The sequence below is a fragment of the Olea europaea genome, chromosome 20 (assembly GCF_002742605.1).
Source record: "Olea europaea var. sylvestris chromosome 20, O_europaea_v1, whole genome shotgun sequence".
NCBI classification, from domain to species: domain Eukaryota; kingdom Viridiplantae; phylum Streptophyta; class Magnoliopsida; order Lamiales; family Oleaceae; genus Olea; species Olea europaea.
In genome coordinates, this window is record NC_036256.1 from 11,489,574 (window position 1) to 11,508,606 (window position 19,033).

Consider the following 19,033-nt stretch of genomic DNA (forward strand, 5'->3'; position numbering starts at 1 on the left):
TCAATCATGGCATTACACATCATAATGCATAACTTCTTTGAGTTTTTTATGTTTAGTGATATTAATGTTTCAATTGGTGTTTTTATTAACATTTGTATTTTTACTTCTTAATCTCGCTAGAATATTTATCGTAACATGTTTCAATTAGTATACTTACTGTATCACGTGCTTTTACACTTGGTATTTGCGTTGTCAATTTCAAGAACAGGTTTAACAAGGAATGCAAGAAATCGATGTTCAATTTGGGTTTAGGTAGGTTTGTTTGATTTTACTTTATTGACTTGTATTGTATAGTTTTATCACAGAATGTCAAAGGGGGAGATTGTTAGGATTTATGTTGTATTGACAATTTGTTAGACAAATGAACTAATATGAAAAGTTGTAAAAGTCAAGGAATCTATTTAAAGGTTGTATAGATGAAATAGGTAACTTAAGGTCTAAGTTTGGAACAAGAAGAAAAGATATACCGGATTTACACTAACCTATCACTCATCTGATGCTCGAGTAAAAAATAGTAACCTTATCACTAGCCTACACTCGAGCGATGGTGTTACACGCAAAACCCTAATTAGCATTTTTTAAAGAGTTTTAAATGATTCATGCTACCTAAATGCTTTCTACTATATCTATCATTGCTGTAACACGAATTTCTGGTGGTTGTTCACTATATGTTTTCTCTATATCATCATACATATATTCAAGAAGACGTTCAAGCCTATGATTTATCTATTGATACTTGAATTCATACAACCACATATTTGAGAAAAACATCAACTTTATATAATCCAAAACACCCACTTCCAATACACATATAGGAATGTACTTTCTCAAAAAATTTCAGAGGTTATAGAAGATTGAGAAAAGTTGGGCCAGAAGCACAAAAAGAGTACAAAAACAAGAAGTTCTTGGTAATCCATAGAGATAGACAATTCCAGAGGATCAGGAACATGTGAGTAAAGTATGTTCCAACAGATCTTGGAGATTGCAGGAAGTAGATCAAGGAGTCTAGTGAAAATTTCTAGACTTGATCGTACTCTAAGGCCCAGTTTGATTGCACGAAATTTTCTATGAAACTTGGAATTCGAATTCCAACTTTCACTTTTGGCCTGTTTGATTGACAAAATTTTCCAAGGAATTGATTTTCCATAAATTTCAAAGTACAACACCTTAAAGCGTGATTTTCCACCTTTTATTTTTCTAGGGATAAGTGGTTTTTGGTTTTCCTCCTTTTTTTTTTTGCTTTTTTTCTAGGAACAAATGTAAAAGATGATTTCCCTAAAATTGACAATTTCCATGTAAAATAAAGCCAAACAAACACCAAAATATTGATGATTTTTTGATCTTTTTTTTTTTTTTTTTTTTTGGCAATAGAAACAAATTTTAGAAACAATGGTAGAAGTGGATATCCCTTAAATTGACAATTTCCATATAAAACAAAGTCAAACGAACACCAAAAAATACTTTTACTTCAACATTTTCCACATGGAAAATTATACCAATCAAACACAATAATTTACAATTCTCAGGAAAACAATTTCTAGGTAATTCAATTCCCTGGAATTCATTTTCTTTCCACTCAAATTCCATTTTTGCAATCAAACAGATCCTAAGTTCATCATTGTTCATAGTGGTAGTTACTAGCTTGGTCCTGAAGTTTTTCCCTAGTAGGATTTCTCCATCAACAATTCTTGTGTTATTTATTGCTTTAATATTACAATCTATGACAGTTCAATGTAGGATAATTTGACTTGTTTGATTGACCATCTAGAAACAATTAAAAAGCGACTTGTTGTTCTTAATTGTATAATTTTGCACGTTGGGTCAATATAAATTGGCTAAATAAAACATTCAATTCGAACTAGTAACTTTCAGTTACCATAAAATCTGACGTGGTGGATGGGAGACTCACATTAAAGGTGAAGGGCATTTAAAAATTGACAAATCGAAATACCCTACCTCACTTAAAAAAAACACTCAGAAAACATGACATTTCACTCCAAAATATTTTCTACCCAAATCCTGGACGGTAATTTCACAATTGTTAGTTCTATGGGAAGAAGGATACCTGTAATCGTTTAAATTGGTTGGATGATGAACCGCAAGAGAGGTATGAGATTATCATCAACCGTCTGCTAAGATCGAATAATCTGTACAACGAAGATAAATGTATACTTTGGGAAGTTGAAATTGTACAAGATAGGCTTCTGGTCATTGTTAACGTTTAATGCTTTCTGTTTTTATTTTACGAAGTAAGCAGTCCCAATTGGACAAAAGCTTCAGTTGCTGCTCAGTTTCAACATTTTACTAAACAATGAAAGCTTTAATTGGTATTAAATGTGGTCGTATATGTGTTGTGTTGTGTTGTAGTTAAATTTTGTTGTTATTATGCTTTTGTTCAGTGGCAATGTTCAGAATGGATGGCCGTGTAATCTTCACATTTAGTAGTCAATACTTTTGATTAACTCATGGAAATTGGTTTGGCTTTCGGTAATTAAACGTTAGGTCTCTCTTCAAGGCACCATATCCAATCCCATAAATTCATCTTTTCCTATCTTAGGTTTTGTAGTTTCTTGAGTAGTTTGGGTCATTGTTTCCTATCAAGGGATGCTTCTAGCATCACAAAGCATGTTGATTCAGCAACTGTCTGGTATATTTTGATTGTGGAGCAAGGGTTATATGTGCCTCTTGCCCGTGGAGTAAATTAAGTACTCCCATTAAGAAGACGAAACAGAAGAATTACCAACATTCAATAGCATTGCAATTCATATAAAAATCAAGTTTGCCAATAGCACAGGTTTCACAAAAAAATTGAACAGCACTGCAACTCCAAATTACATAAGTATCATTTTGAGTTTGAGCTCTCACAAAATTAAGCCATTCAACAAAAAAGTAAAGGCTGAGATTCACTACCTATTCTGCCTATCAAAAATTAACATTAAAAGCATCCCATATTAAAAGGAATTGATGAAAATCCCAAATCTTCAGACACGTTGTTTAGAAACAGCAGCGGTTATCTTGGACTTTCATCGAGCTTGAGCTCTGGCAGCCTTTAATTGTGAAGACTTGCTTTCGTTCATTTGTTGTAAATCAACAATCATATCTTCCAATGTCAGATTCTCTTGAACCTATGAACTGACATGCAAAGATTGCCCCTGTTGCTGAGGGTCCATGGACTAGACATTAGTTTCCACTGTGGTTGGTGCATGGTTCAATGATGCTCTTCTCCCTCTGTTTGTGACCAAATTTCCCTTAGGTAAATAACAAAAAACAAGAGTTTCATCATGTCCCAAAATCATTCGTATTCAGACCAACTTCAATTCCATCCATTACATTACGATCGTACAATATGTCAGCTTCTAATTCTAATTCATTCTCAAAAGCAACAAAGTCTGGGTTATTGCTATCATCTGTTACACCATGCTCAGTTATTGCACTATCATCATCTATAGCTAACTCCCTGCCAAAATAAAAAAAAGTCCGAGTCTGACTCATTATCCCCTTCAACTCCTAATGTTAAACGGTCGTCTTCTTTCACGTGTGCTTTTTCTTTCACGTGTGCTTTCCATCCGCCATGTCAACTTCAACGGTAAGGAAATTTGGTGAGTGATGGATGTGGTGCAATGGCTGAAAGTTCAATGACAATTTAAAGGTAATTTGACGTTCCTTGAGTAAGTCGTGACTATGTTAAAATTCAGTGATTATTGAAACATTTAACTCCAACTGTAAGTAATATGAGCTCATTTTTTGTGGAAATGAATTTCGTAATACTATTTTATTTTTTTGAATGTGTAGTTAAAAAGTTGAAAAATAAAAATAAAAAGTTTTAAGATTACATGAAAATTTATTTTATTGGAAAAATATGTGATTGAAAATTAATTTTGAGGAAAATTAAGCCCTTATTTGACAATCATTATTTGAAAACTATTTTTTTATTTGCATATTGATTTTTAATCATGTATTCACACAATAAAATATTCTTCAAATAAATCTATTTTTTTCTACTTTTTAACCACACATTTTCCTGGATGAAAATATTTTTTTCCCAAGTAACGGCCATCAAACACTTAGGCCAAGGTGTGTTTAATTTGGTAAACATCAGTTGCTTTAAGTTTTACAAAATCTCAAAAAAAAAAAAAAAAATGTATAGTATGGTATGGTATTTTGAAAATATATTTCCAACAAAAAGAGAAACTGATATCATAAAATTCAAAGCTTATTTTTGATATTTTGAATTTTTTTGTTGAAATTTCGAAAAACATTCAAAATACGGAAAACAAGCATTTAAATTAAAAAAATCTAAAATTTAAAATACTAATAAATAAATTTTTAAATTCAAAAAATAGAATTCAATATAATTGTAAAAATTACTGAAAAAATTATAAAGAATAAAATATAATAATAATTCAAGATCTTAATGATTATTTACATAAAAATTATAAAAAATATTTAACATCATTAATTTTTTATTTCTATTTTATATATTTTGAACTCAATTTTTTTTTTATTTACTTTTGTAACAAGAAAATATATTCATTGACTTTAAAATGTACATATTATTTGTTAAGATATTAACATAAAATTGTTATATTTTTATTGGATAATCGAATTTCAAGTAATAAAATATTTTAAAATAATTTTTCAAAATTTCAAATCAAACTTATTTTCTACTTGCCTACTTTGAAAATATCAAAATAGGAAATCAAACACGTTTTTGAAAATCTTAAAATAGAAAATTAATAATAACTTCAAACCTCAAAACCAAAATACAAAGCTCAAAACCTATACGTTTGTATAAGATTCTAGTTGCAAATACATTAATCCATTAGAATTTTTCTTTTCCAGTGAGGCACAAATAACGAAAATATTAATAATAATAAAATTATAAATGGTAAAGAACAAAAAGTATTCTTCTGAGGACATGCTTCTTGCATTTCATATGACTCGACACATTTTCCCAAGATTCCACTAGAGAAGATGCAATATATGGAGTCGATGGAAGGTTTCAAGGTCTACCAATCATTTTAATAAACTAATAATGCCTAAGAACATTTTTCAAGAGATTCTTTAAGTATAAGATTTTCTCTATTTTAAAGAGTTATCTTTTAAAATTATACTCCAAGACTTTCAAATTAACATTTTAAAATAGAAAGTGAATTTAGTACTTCAAATTTAGAGAGTCGAACCCACTCTCTATAATTGACTGGGGTCAAAGTACTTTAATTTTCAATAAAGGAAAATAATATAATAATATAGAACGAAGCTAGTAAAAGTAAAAGATATGGAGAAACAATAAATATTAAATGTTAAAGATAAAGAACGTGTCGAAATACTTACAAATTTTTACTCTTTAAATTTGTAGATACTCTCTAATTGCTAAATACACCCTCTAAAAATAGAAAATCTTTTGGAGATATTCTAATTACATTAAAAAACTCGTTAAAATATCATATATGTATCGTGAACTCATTCCACAACAACAACAAAAAACAAGTAATGTATTAATGCAATTTTTTTGTTTAAAATAAAAGGAAAACCAATTTGGAATTTTTTTTGTACAAAATGGTCTACCAGACTTCAATGTGAAAATACTTATTCCATGTTTGGCAAAACTTATAAGGTCATCTCCAATGCTACATCAAAATTTGAGGTCAGTTATGTACCATTTTACACCAAATCTTGTACTAAACTAAAAGTCGTCTCTAACCCATTACACCAAATGAATTGTGTTTAATCATTTTTATTTTTTGATTCTCAACAATTTATTTATTTAAAAATCTATTTATTTATTTAATTTACAACTAAATAAATTGCTCAATACATAATTACATTAAATTAGTGAAAATATTAAATTCATTAAAAATTTTAAGAAATATAATTCAATTAATAGAAACACAACATATAAGAAAATATTGAATCAAGTTATTTATTTTAATTAATTTCTTAATTATCACTAATTCCATTATCAAAATTTATTGTAAATGCTCAGAAAATAATAAAAACAACTTATTGTATTAAAAATGTATAACAAAAATGGCCACAAATACCATTTTTACAAAGTGAAAGAGAAGAGAAAAATTGTACTAAATTATTTTAGTGCAAAATGGTACAAAAAGAAGGGCAAAATTGTATATTCACTTTGCATGATTTTGCATAAAAAAAATTAGTGAAAAATGGTGATTTAGTGCACATGTTGAAGTTGCTCTAAGTGTACATTTGATTGTCAATATTTTTCATAAAAAATGTATTTTTTTATTTAAATTTCTACTTTTGTGCTATTTGATTAACATTTTTTTATGGAAAATATTTTCTTACTTTTAGCCACATGACCATATTTTTCTTAGAATAAAAAAAAATCTTTAGGGGGAGTAGAGTTTTATTTTTCTCATAATTCATTCATTTTTTCTCTCTCTCATCTACCCACTAATAAAAAATGGACAAGTATAACATTTTTTGAAAATTAAATTAATCAAATACATTTAATTGACAATTTTCATGCAAGTAAGTTATAGACAATTGAATTGTCTAGAATTTATATTCTTTCAATGCAAATTCATACTTGTAATTAAACGCAACCTAAGTGTTTATAAGTTCATTAAACTCATTTTTATACACATATTGAGCCTGTTTAAACCCCATTATTTGTCAAAAATGTATTTTGGAGTAATGATTTGATAGAGAAAATGTGGTTAAAATATTAAAAAAAATTGGATTTGCATTTAATATTATTTTATTAAAAATGTGTGGTTGAAATAAGGGAAAAATATATTTAAAGATAATAGAGACCAAACAAGGGCATTATATATGATCCACAATTTTTACATACTTTCTAAATACACATTTTTCATGATTCAATACTTATAAGCACTTAAAATTTTAGTCAAACATTAAAAAGGTTCAAATCAAATGGGAACAATGTGTATAAATCGTGCGATTTCTTGGAAATCCAAAAAAAACAATTGTGTATTACTCACTCAACTATAGGGCCTGAATTGTGGCATGGGTTGAAATCGAAAAATAAAATAAAATGCTAAATGGCTTAGAAATTTAATATATGAAATTCCTTGAGAAAAATGAATAATCTTCCATATCTATCTGGTGTGATAGTCAAGTCATTTTAGCTAAAGCACATAATGAAGTGTGTAATGGTAAGTCTAGATATATGAGTTTGAGACATGAATATGTAAGGAAATTAATTAAAGATGGACTAATTTTACTTATGTGAAGTCAATTGAGAATTTGGCTGATCCATTTACTAAACCGCTTACAAGGAAATTAGTGAGGACAACAACTAGTAGGGTGGGATTAAAACTCCATAATTAATCCAGCAATGATAGCAATCCTACCTAATTATACTAACAAGTATACTTCGAATTCAAAGGATAACAAAAAGTCATTCAATAAGTGAATAAATTCATCATTTAATTATTCTTTTAAGTCCTATCTTAGATTATAAGTGCTGGTTGTCACGAATAAGAGGGTTGAGATTCTATAACTCTTAATAAAGTTCAAATCAATGGATATCTAAACATGACAAAAATGCTGCAAGAATTTTACCTATACAAACTTCGTGGTGGTCTCACCTTAGGGAGATGGAGTTTCTCTATTAAAAGTATATGAATAGAAGAAACGCAAGATCATAAGAGCATTAAACAAGATTGGGTAGAACTTGGTACAATTACATCTCTGTGTGTGATTTCATTAGCATCATCACAAGGTATAATAGGTTTAAAACTTCCACGATGCCTATGATTTCGATGTTATTTTGTGAGATTTACGCTAAAGTTGAATTCAAATCAAAAGATACTCATACTCTATGTATAAGTGTCGTCAAACTTGAGTCTGAACTCATTATATATTTGAACATTATATTCATTTTATATAATTTAAATATAGCATTCTTGTTGATCATGCTATGAATTCAAAATGAGTTTTTAAACTTTAATATAAATAGTATTGGTAAAAAAGGCCCATCAAATTAGGCAGCCGAAAATAGTTCTGCTCATGGTTTGTCCGAATAATTGACTCCCGCTTTTTATTCCCAATTTCTTTTCATTCGTCATACGCCTTCATTGCCTCTTCCATGTTGATTCATCGCAATTTGTTTTCTTCAACAACTCAATTCTCTACATATCTTCTCTTCCCACTTTGCTTTGAACGAGCACAAGATTTCGACATATTCCAACTCTTGTGATTTTCAGGTCACTAGTTTTTCTCAACTCTATTCCCTACATCTTTTCTTTTGAGTTTCACTAGTAATTCATTCATATTTCATCGTTTCTTATGATCTGTTACGTTTCCATTTTGTTTGTAATGATCCATTTTTCACATAAATGCACAATATTCAGTTTTTACATTTTTCCCAGAAATTCTTGAATATTACTTGTGTGTGCGTGTGTTTTGAATTTAGTCAATAAATGAAATTTGAAATCATTCTATGAGTCAACTCCGTTATTATGAAAAGTTTCTTTTATTGGAATGCATTTTTCTTTGAGTTGTACAATTGATTTAATTGTAATTGTTCATTCATCCCCAATTTTTTTCTTTCAGTAAATTACACTATCAATTCTATCCTTCATATTAATAATTGTGATAAATTCTGTAATTGCAGTGTAGTTCTATTTCTTATTGCTGTCACATTTTGTCACTCGTTGGTTTATTCAATTTGATGGTTTCTTTTGTCACTTGTTAAGTCTACAATCCTTGCATTACTTGTTGCATGAATTTCACTTGGCGATTTTGTAAGTGTTAATTGCCCTATATCTAATCGACTTTGGACATAAACACCTTTTAATATATAGTTGATGGGATTTGTGGCAGATCTATTATTTAATTAATTAATATTCAATTGAATTAAATAATAGAGTCCGTAGATTCAAATCTTAGTAATTTATTAATCACATGGAGTTGTGATTGTGAGATACAAATTACATATGATTGAATCTTAAATCATCCGTGATCGTAAGTAATGACGAGATACGGATATCGTTATTACGGATAAACTATCACGTGTAGCATTTCTTACTTGTGAAGTAAGTAACTAATATCACAAGTTAAAGATGGTGACACTTAAATGGACACGTGGATGTTTTGTTATAGAACAAAATATTGAAGACTCGTCGAGAGATTCCACCTAGACAACTATTTGAGTGTCGGTGGTTAATCTCTAATATTTAGGAGTAGGATTAGTTTTTTGACTTGAAGTCGTTATAGTACCTTATAAGAGGATAGTTATGCTTTGACAGTGTTGGATGTTGCTCTGCTAAGGGCCGCTAACACGGCATCGTTCGGGTATGTCAAGAATCGTATGAAACTTGTAAATGACCAATAGAGGATTCGTCACTCTTAGATAGTAAGAGATTATGATCTGCATTTCATTCAAATAAGTCGATAACGAAATTCTTGGCCAAATTGTACTCATAAGTCGAAAATGAGTTTTTGACTTATATTAACTTAATAGTGGAGTAAAAGATATGATCGATAATTGAGATTGACATACTTCCATACCTCGTAATTGATCGAATCATATTGACGAAAGGGATTATAGTTTCACGGTAAACGAACGAATTTAGTTTTGTCATACCACTGACATTTCCCGTCACATCTATTGCCCTGACACATTGGTAGATGTCAATCCGGGACGGCAAGTGTGAATTGGTGATAAATTAAAAGGATGTTTTAATTTATCAATTTTGATTAGATCAAAATAATATTTCACGTTGTTAGGTATCGTGATCGGGAACTTGATGGGTCACACACAAAAGAAGAATTGGAAGATTGTGATTTGTCAATTAATTAATTTAACAAACGTTCGATAAATTAATTAATTGGGTTGCTTATTTATAATTCACGAACCAGATTTAATTAAATGGGTTAATTAAATATTGGATTGGGTCAGGCCAAGCCTGTTCGGGCTTATATAAATATAATTAGGGTTTTCAAAATTTGTAGAGAATTCATTCTTGCTAGCACAAGAAAAAAACTCTAATCGTACAATCTTGTTCTCTGTGTGGATCACCGTTAGAGGCTAGACAATTGGACAGTTGTGGGTGACGAATCAAGATCACTGGAACAAAGGAAAAACAAAAGAGTTTGCAGATCTAGAAAGGGGTACGATTTCTATTTAAACACAAAGAGATCGTTGATAGTAATTGAAATTTGTATTAATTTTCGCTGTGCACGTTTAAGTAAATTCCCAACAGTGATATCAGAGCCTACGTTATGTTTGTTCGAGATTGCTTTAAATTTTTGGGAATAATCAAAAGTTGATTTTGTTCTTATAATTGTTTCTAGCAATTAGAGATTTATTTTTATGTTCAAAAATTTTTTTGAATAGAAAAATAATTTTGGATCGGAATATTAATAAAAAAAAATAAGGGACAAGCGGTGGAGCCGACGGCACCAAGCTGCTGTCGTGCCTACGATAGCGGCGCTCACTGCTATGGGCACCAGTGAACCCCGCTGCTATATTTTTTGCAGCAACAGCTGCTGCTGCTGAATAAAAGTCGTCGCCGCAAAAAAAAAAAAAAAAAATTTGGGTTCTAGGGTTTTCAGGTTTGGGAGAGAGAGGTTGGAAGCAGGGGTTTCTATTGCGATTAATGTAATTGCGAGCCTCCTCCTGCAATTACTTAATAAGAGCTCAATTTGTTAATTTTAAATAAGGGCCTGTTTGAACTTTCAGAAATTTTAGAGGGGCCATCTGCAATTATGTAAAAGGGGGTCATTTTGCAATTTTAAATACAGGAGTTTCTGTGCAATTTCTAAATTTCGAGGGTCCCGCCATTAATTTGAAACTTTGGTCAAATTGTAATTTTCAAAGGTGTTTTGCATTTAAGTATTAAAATGGTTTTAAAATTGATTTTAAATAGGTTTTGACCTATATTATTAATTTTGACCCAATTAAAATTTTATTTAAAGTTGACGACTTTTTATATTTTTTTTAAAATTGGATTTTAACTTAAATATTAGACTTTGACTCCGAATTGAATTTTATTTTATTTAGGAGTTCTATTCTAAATTAAAATATTAATTCAATTTAAATTAGAGTTAGACTCCAATTCAATATTTAATTAAAATTTGATTTTAATTAATTATTCATCCTAATATGTTCTTGAAATTATAATTGGATTCTAATGTGCAATTTATTAAAATTTGATTTTTAATTTAATTGTTTCGCCCTAAAATCTTTTTTGAAATTAGAGTTGGACTCTAATTTGACATTTAATTAAAATATGATTTTTAATTAAATAAATTTTCCTTGAAATCTTGGAATTAGAGTTGGACTCTAAATTTGTTATTTTATTAAAATTTGATTTTGATTAAATTCGACGGGCTTATATTTTGAAAATAGAGTTAGACTCTAGTTTGATATTTAATTAAAATTTGATTTTAATTAACCTATAATTGTGGAATTGGAGTTGGACTCTAATTCAGTATTTAACTAAATTTTGATTTTAATTAAATATGTCCGCTAATCAAATTAATTGATAAATATGATTAATTAATTAATTATTTAATTATTTCGATCGATTTTGTCTAAAATAGTTTAGACGACTTAATAGCTATAAGCTTGAAACGTGTTTGCATATAATATCTAATATTATATAGGCATACATTTATATGATGAATGTATTATTAGTGGACGATTATGGATTTGACCATGTTGATGTGTTGAATGATTAATTTTATTCTTGTCGTTTTATGAGTTTGCGAGCTCTTAATTGTTTTGGCCCGACAAGCCTGTTATTATTATTATTATTATTATTATTATTATTATTATTATTATTATTATTATTATTATTATTATGAGCTTTTAATCATTTTGAACCTATGAGTCCGTTATTGTTATTGTTACTATGGGTTTGTGAATCCAATTTCATTTAGGCCTGCATGTCATCTAGTATAGGATACATGTTGCAACTGGACTAATTGAAGACACAAGAAGAAGAAGAATCCATGGAAATAGTGCATTGATACTGATTCAATGCTATATCCTCTAAGAATTGATCAACTAGTCTTCCTTATAGTTCGGGAAGACTAGATAGTAAAAGCCCATAATAGTCCAAGCTATTATTATTATTATTATTATTATTATTATTATTATTTGCATGTTTGATGCGTAATAAATTATATATATGATTGTATCGAAGTTGATGAGACTTTTGAATGTAAAACTCCTCAATAAAATATTAAGTCAATTTATTATTCGTCTTCCATCATTATAGTGAAAAATCAGAGTCTCAAATAGTCTCAGCTTATTGAGTACACTCAAGGCTGATCTATTAGGGATATGTTTGACACTATAAAATATTAGATATTTTCGAATAATGGGTCCAACTTAATTAGAATTTATCTTTTGTTGAGTATACTCAAAGAGATAAATTTTAGAGATATGTTAAACTAACACAAAAGATGTGCAAAGATAAGGAGTTGTTAGTTTAATGATCTGGAAGTTGTATGAAGATACAATTAATAATAGTATCTAACCAAGTATTTTATTAAGGCTTGTCGAGTACACTCAAGGTCTTAATATAACAAATGGGATCCCAGCCCATTGGGAGTCAAGTATGGTTCCATGAATTTATGTGAGAGGGTCATAAATTTGAATTAAATAGTGGGAACATAATTAATTTAATAAAAATTCACGTTAAATTAATTGATGCATTTTATATTTTATATATTATTATTTTTCTTTTCGTCATTTATATTATTGAATCGTGAGTAACCATGTGTGTTCGAGTTGCATACTGGATACCAACAACTAAATTAAACTTTTCTTGATTGGCACGCAATTTGAGAATTGTTCTCATGCATGAGAAAAATTGGTTGTCCTTAAGTAGCACTTTTCAGAGACACCTGGTGATGACTCATTTAAAGAAGGGGTGGCTACTATAATAATATGGTAATGACAATAGTACTGCAACATGTGTGATGTTCGCATTACGTCACTTGAGTTACAAATCTAACTTGAAAGTATAGATGCTAACGCATGATTTTTCATTTCAAAGAATAGTATGATAATAATCATGTGTGGAAGGATATGTGACTTTCAAGCAACCATACCAATGCAAAATGACAGAGCGATCTTTAGTCTGTGCTCATGTGCTGAAAATGTTTGGTATTGAGAAGTTGTCTCAATTAAGTTCAATCATGAATCAGGAACTGAGTATTGATTTAGTTCTGCAATCTCTGTCAAAAAGTTATTCATACTAATTACGAATTATGATTTGAATAAGCTCGAACGCACACTCATTGAGTTTCTTAACATGCTTAAAACTGTAAAACCCAATATCAAAGTTAGTAGTGGGCAAGCCATTGATTCTTCTAAGGATATTAAGAGGAAGTCTAAAAGGGTTTTGGGAAAAGCGTCCATATGGCTAAGACGGTCAAAGCAAAGGACAAATACCAATTCCATTGACTCTTGTTTTCATTATAGAGTAAAAGGTCATTGGAAGATATTGCAAGGCTTACATATGCTTCATGAGTTTTTTAGGTATTTGATACCAGATGTGGATCTCAAATTTATACAAATGTGGAGAAACCAAATAAAAGTAAACCACTGCGAAAGGGAGAAATTGACCTACACGTCGAAGATGAGCAAAGGTTGCTGCATTTCCTGTAAGAATATACTTCTTGCCATTACCTTTTGGTTTAGTATTGGAATTAGAGAAATGTTGCTTTGTACCCACCGTAGCTAGAACATTAAAATGAATTTCATGTTTGGACATAAGCTATTTAATATTAAGGACAATTGTTGTTCTTGTTTATCTTGATAAAAATCCTAATGGTTATGGTAAATTACAAAACAATGTTTATATTCTTAATACCAAGCATTCTATAATGAGTATGGAAATTATAAGGCATAAATGCGATAATATAATTATTACCTAAATTTGGCATGACAGACTTTGTCGTATAGATAAAATGCAATTTCAAAGTTAAATAAAGATGTATGCTTGGGTCAATTGATTTTGACAAGCATGAATTATACATGTCTGACACAATTACCAAATCTCCTTTTTACTTGAAAAGGAGAAAGGTCTGCATAATTACTGGTATAATGCATACTGATGCATATGGACCCATGTTAATTAATATTAGGTGATGTTCTCTTATTTTATCAGAATTAATAATGACTATTATAGAAATACTCATATATGCTTGACAAAATTCAAGCGTGAAGCTCTTGAAAAGTTCAAGAGATTCAAGCTAAAAGTAGAGGTAATGAGATTCTCATACTAAGATTCGATCAAGTGGGAATATTTTAAAGATGAAACTTTAGATAATATAAAAGAGAATGAGATTCTCTTGCAGTCCGACTCTTCCACATACACTACAACATAATAGTGTATCTGAAATGAGGAATCGTAAATATTAGTTATAGTGCAATTGATAACAAACCATACAAACCTCCCAAAATCGTTTCGAGGTCATGCACTGATTACAGTGTGTTGTACACTATATTATGTCTCATCTAAGTTGGTTAATAGAACTCCATACGAGCTACGGAAAGATAATAGTCCCAATTTATCTTATATGAAAGTTTGGAACTGTGACGCTTATTTGAAACGCAAAGAATCGGATAAGCTTGAGTGTATATTTGATAAATACATATTTGTGGGATATCCAAAACAAATATTTGAATATCAATTCTATTATCCCATTAAGAAGAAAGTCTTTATCTCACGACATATCATCTTAAAGAAAAAAAAGACAGTAGGAGTAAAATAGAACTTGAAGAGTTCAAGAGTCTACAGATATAGTTAACCAAGTAGATGAATCTAAGTTTGATCCTATATCTGAGATGGGGTATACTCTTGATTAGAAAGTAGAGACTCCTGAGGACATGTCAGCTCTGTATGAATCTAGTAGGAACATTCGATCTTCAAGAAGATGCGAATCTGTGATTACTGATCAAGTATTACTCATCAGGATAATGAACCTACTAATTGCACAAAAATGAAGTTAAGTGTTGACTTAAAAGAAACAGCAAGAAGTCATAAAAATCGAGATGAACTCGAGTATGAGGACGAGTCATGCTTTGACGGTGTTAGATATTGCTCTGTTATGGGCGCTAATACGGTATCGTTCGGGCATGTCAAAAATCGTATGAAGGTTGTGAATGACCAATAGAAGATTCGTCACTCTTAGATAATAAGAGATTATGATCTGCATTTCATTCAAATAAGTCAATAAAGAAATTATTGGCCAAGGTGTACTTATAAGTCGAAAAGAAATTTTCGACTATATTGATTTAATAGTGGAGTGAAAAATATGATCGATAATCGAGATTGACACGCTTCCATATCTCGTAATTGATCGGATCACACGGACGAAGGGATTATAGTTTCACGGTAAAAGATCGAATTTGGTTTTGTCGTACCACGTGATATTTTTCGTCACATATATTACCCTGACATGTTGCTAGATGTTAATCTGGGACGGCGAGTGTAGGGCTAGGTAAATCTCTGAAACCAAACCTAACTCGAACTGAACCGAACTAAACCCGACGATTCTTGTCAAATTAAATATCCGAACGAGTATATGAATTGAGAACCGACGAGTACGATTCGATTCTCGGTTATAGACTAATAACCGAATCTTTCTAATTTTTTTTTATATTGAATAAATCAAATTATCTTAATTTTAATTTTTTCAAAACCAATTAAAAATTTCTAAATCCAAATTTTCGTTTTATTTCTGATTTTTTAATTTTTGGCCCAACCCATTTTATTGTTACATTTCTAATTTTTTTTTAATTTTTGGCCCAACATGATCTAACCCAACTAAATAACCCTAAACAGTAAACTAAACACCTACAAGCATAACGTTGTCTGCCTGTCTCGATTCTCGCACTTACTCTCGCAACCTCGTTGACATTCCCAAACATATACAATCATCGACTGAAGTTGTGACCTTCGACTCGGAGTTCTGACACAGTCTGACCTTCCCCACTCGAGGCTCCGAGAAGTTTCGACCTTTCGTTCGCCGCCTTCCAGAGTTAAAATTTTGGTGAGTTCTTTTACAATGTCGTCTTCACTACTTCTGGTTTTATACTTTTCTTAAATATTTTGGTAATTTTTCTACGAGCATTTGAAATTTGGGAAGTTAGTGCAAATTGGGATTACAAAATAACCTAAAAAGAAAACTAAAACTTTTAATACAAGAAGTAGCTAAACACTGGATCTTTTTTTAGTAAAATTCACTGGTTGAAACTTTTGTTTATGGAGAAAGATTTCACAGGAAATGTTTCTAACATTATTAGTTCGTATATATTATACAACCCTAAACAGTAAACTAGACACCTACAAGCATAATGTCAATTGCTTGGTGGTTTTTGAATACTCTGATAGGAATTTTGTCCATCAAGAAGCTGAAATTCATAACTAAGAGAAATATTATTAATTTGCTCATAGTTCTAGGATTAATGAAAATGAGACTTAAGGGCTTTGTATACTGACTTACATGTTTAGTTAGCAGTTAACTTATGCTCTTTAAGGGTTTTCAAGAATGTTTTGCTGGTTTTTGTTCATTCGTTAGTGTCTGATGATTTTTTTCCAGGTTGTTTGTGCAGGATTTAATCAAGTTTCTTGTTAAGGTGATACCAATTCTGGATGCTTAACTGGGAGACAAAAAGAAGCCTAATGAGAGATCAGAAATATTAAATCATTTCATTAAGATATTTGGTAGAGAAAGAGCAAAATGTAATTACTGTGGGAGAACATTTAAGGCTGACACTAATAGTGGAACTTTTAGCATGTGGAAGCATTTAAAAACTTGTTATGCATATAAGAACACTAAAATTGATGAAAACTAACCACTACTCACTCGAGAAAACAATGATGGTGGTATTATGGCTACGATGTTTAATAAAGAAATTTGTAGAAAAGCATTGATTAAGATGATTATTATTAATAAATTAGCTTTTTCCTTTGTGGAATGTGTGGGTTTTAAGGAATTTGTTCTTCAACTTTGCCCTTGATTTGAGGTTCCTTCTCAAAGAACAATTACCAGAGATGTGCTACATCTCTACCATGAAACAAAGGAATCATTGATGATTAAATTTATTAAGGATAGGCAAAGAATTTCTTTAACCGCTGATTCTTGGACATCAATTCAAAAAATCAATTATATGGTAGTCACAGCACACTTTATTGATAGAAATTGGAAATTGCATAAAAGGATATTGAGTTTTTTTGTGGTTCTAAATCATAAATGGGAGACAATTGGGAAGATTATTGAGATGTGTTTGCTTGTTAGGGAATAGAGTGTGTGGATACCATTATTGTATACAATGCAAACACAAATGATGCAGCGACCGTTTAAGTAAAAAACAAGTTGAAGAATTGAAAACCTGATGATACTATGATTTTAGGTGGCTCTTATCTGCATGCATGTAGTTCAACACACATAGTCAATTTGATTGTTAAAAAAAAGGTTGAAAGAGTTTAATCCATCTATAGATAGTATTCGCAATATGGTAAAATATTTTCGATCATCTCCTTCCCGGTTGACAAAATTAAATGTTGTATTGAAAAGAAAAAGATTGTATGCACAAAACTTGCTATTTTAGATGTTCCTACTAGATGGAATTCAACATTCTTAATGTTGGATAGTGCATTGAATTTTGAAAAAGCTTTTGAAAGAATGGAGGAAGAGAACGGATTTTATTGTAAATATTTTGATGAAAATGAAGGTGGAAAAGAAAAAGAGGGGCCACCTACAAGTTATGATTGGAAGAAAGCTAGAAAATTTGTCAAGTTTCTAAGAACCTTTTATGATGTCACATTGAAGTTTAGTGCTTCATTGAGTGTTACTTCCAATATTTACTTCCATGAAGTTTGTAAAATCGAGCAAATTTTGAAGAAAATGGGTGAGAAGCAAGATTATTTGCTAAGTAGTATAGCAAATAGCATGAAAATTAAATTTGACAAGTATTGAGGGAAAGTTGATAAAACGAATAAGATTTTGATTGTAGCAATCATGCTTGATCCTAGGTATAAGTTGGAGTTTGTTATACGTTGCATTGGTATTTTGTATGACAGTGTTAAAGTTGAAGCCACAAAAAATGAGCTCATGAAATTATTGTATGCTTTATATAACCAACAAAAGGGATGACATCGTTCAAACAATGGACCGAGTGGAAGCGGAAGTGGGGTGATGAATCTAATGATGGAGTCACTTTGTTGGAGGATTTGAATGATAATGATGACTGGAATGATTGCAATTTTGATTTTGGGACTACCAAAATGGATTTTTCTGGAAATATATGAGGTACAACGATATCTAATGGAATCCACTGAAGATGCTAGTGATGAAAATTTTGACATTTTGAATTGGTGGAAGATCAATAAATCAAGATTTGAAATTTTATCTGAGGTTACAAGGGATGTTCTTGCCATTCATGTATCTACAGTTGCTTCTAAGTCAGTATTTAGTACTAGAGAGCGCATTCTTAATCCATTTAGGAGTTCTTTAACTCCTAAAACAGCTGAGGCCGTGATTTGTACACAAAATTGGCTAAGGGAAGAATCTAGGCTTTTGAAAGTTTCCCAAAATAGAGTTTGCATTGAAGAGACAGAGTTCCATAAAAGCATTGAGACAGGTAATAAAATATATATATATATATATATATATATATATATATATATATATTATTAAATCTTATTAGTTGAACAAATTTGAATTTATATATGTTTGTCAATAACTTAATTGTGCTTTTTCAATTTTTTCTTGCAGAATTTCTTAATAGTGAGTATGACAAGTCAAGCAATTGATGGATAGTTGAAATTTTAGTATTAGTATCTATTCTTTGGTATTTGTAAATTGTAAGCATTGGTAAATTAATCTTGTTGGACAACTTGTTGTTTACATGTTATTTTAAATTTGACTATGTTAATTTGTAAAACTACGATTGAATGTGTCATTAGTTTTATTTATATAGTGTTGTTATAAATATTAAAAAATTTAATTATAGTACGGAACCGAACCAAACCAAACCAAAACGATTCCATAATTATATTTGGATCCGACGGCT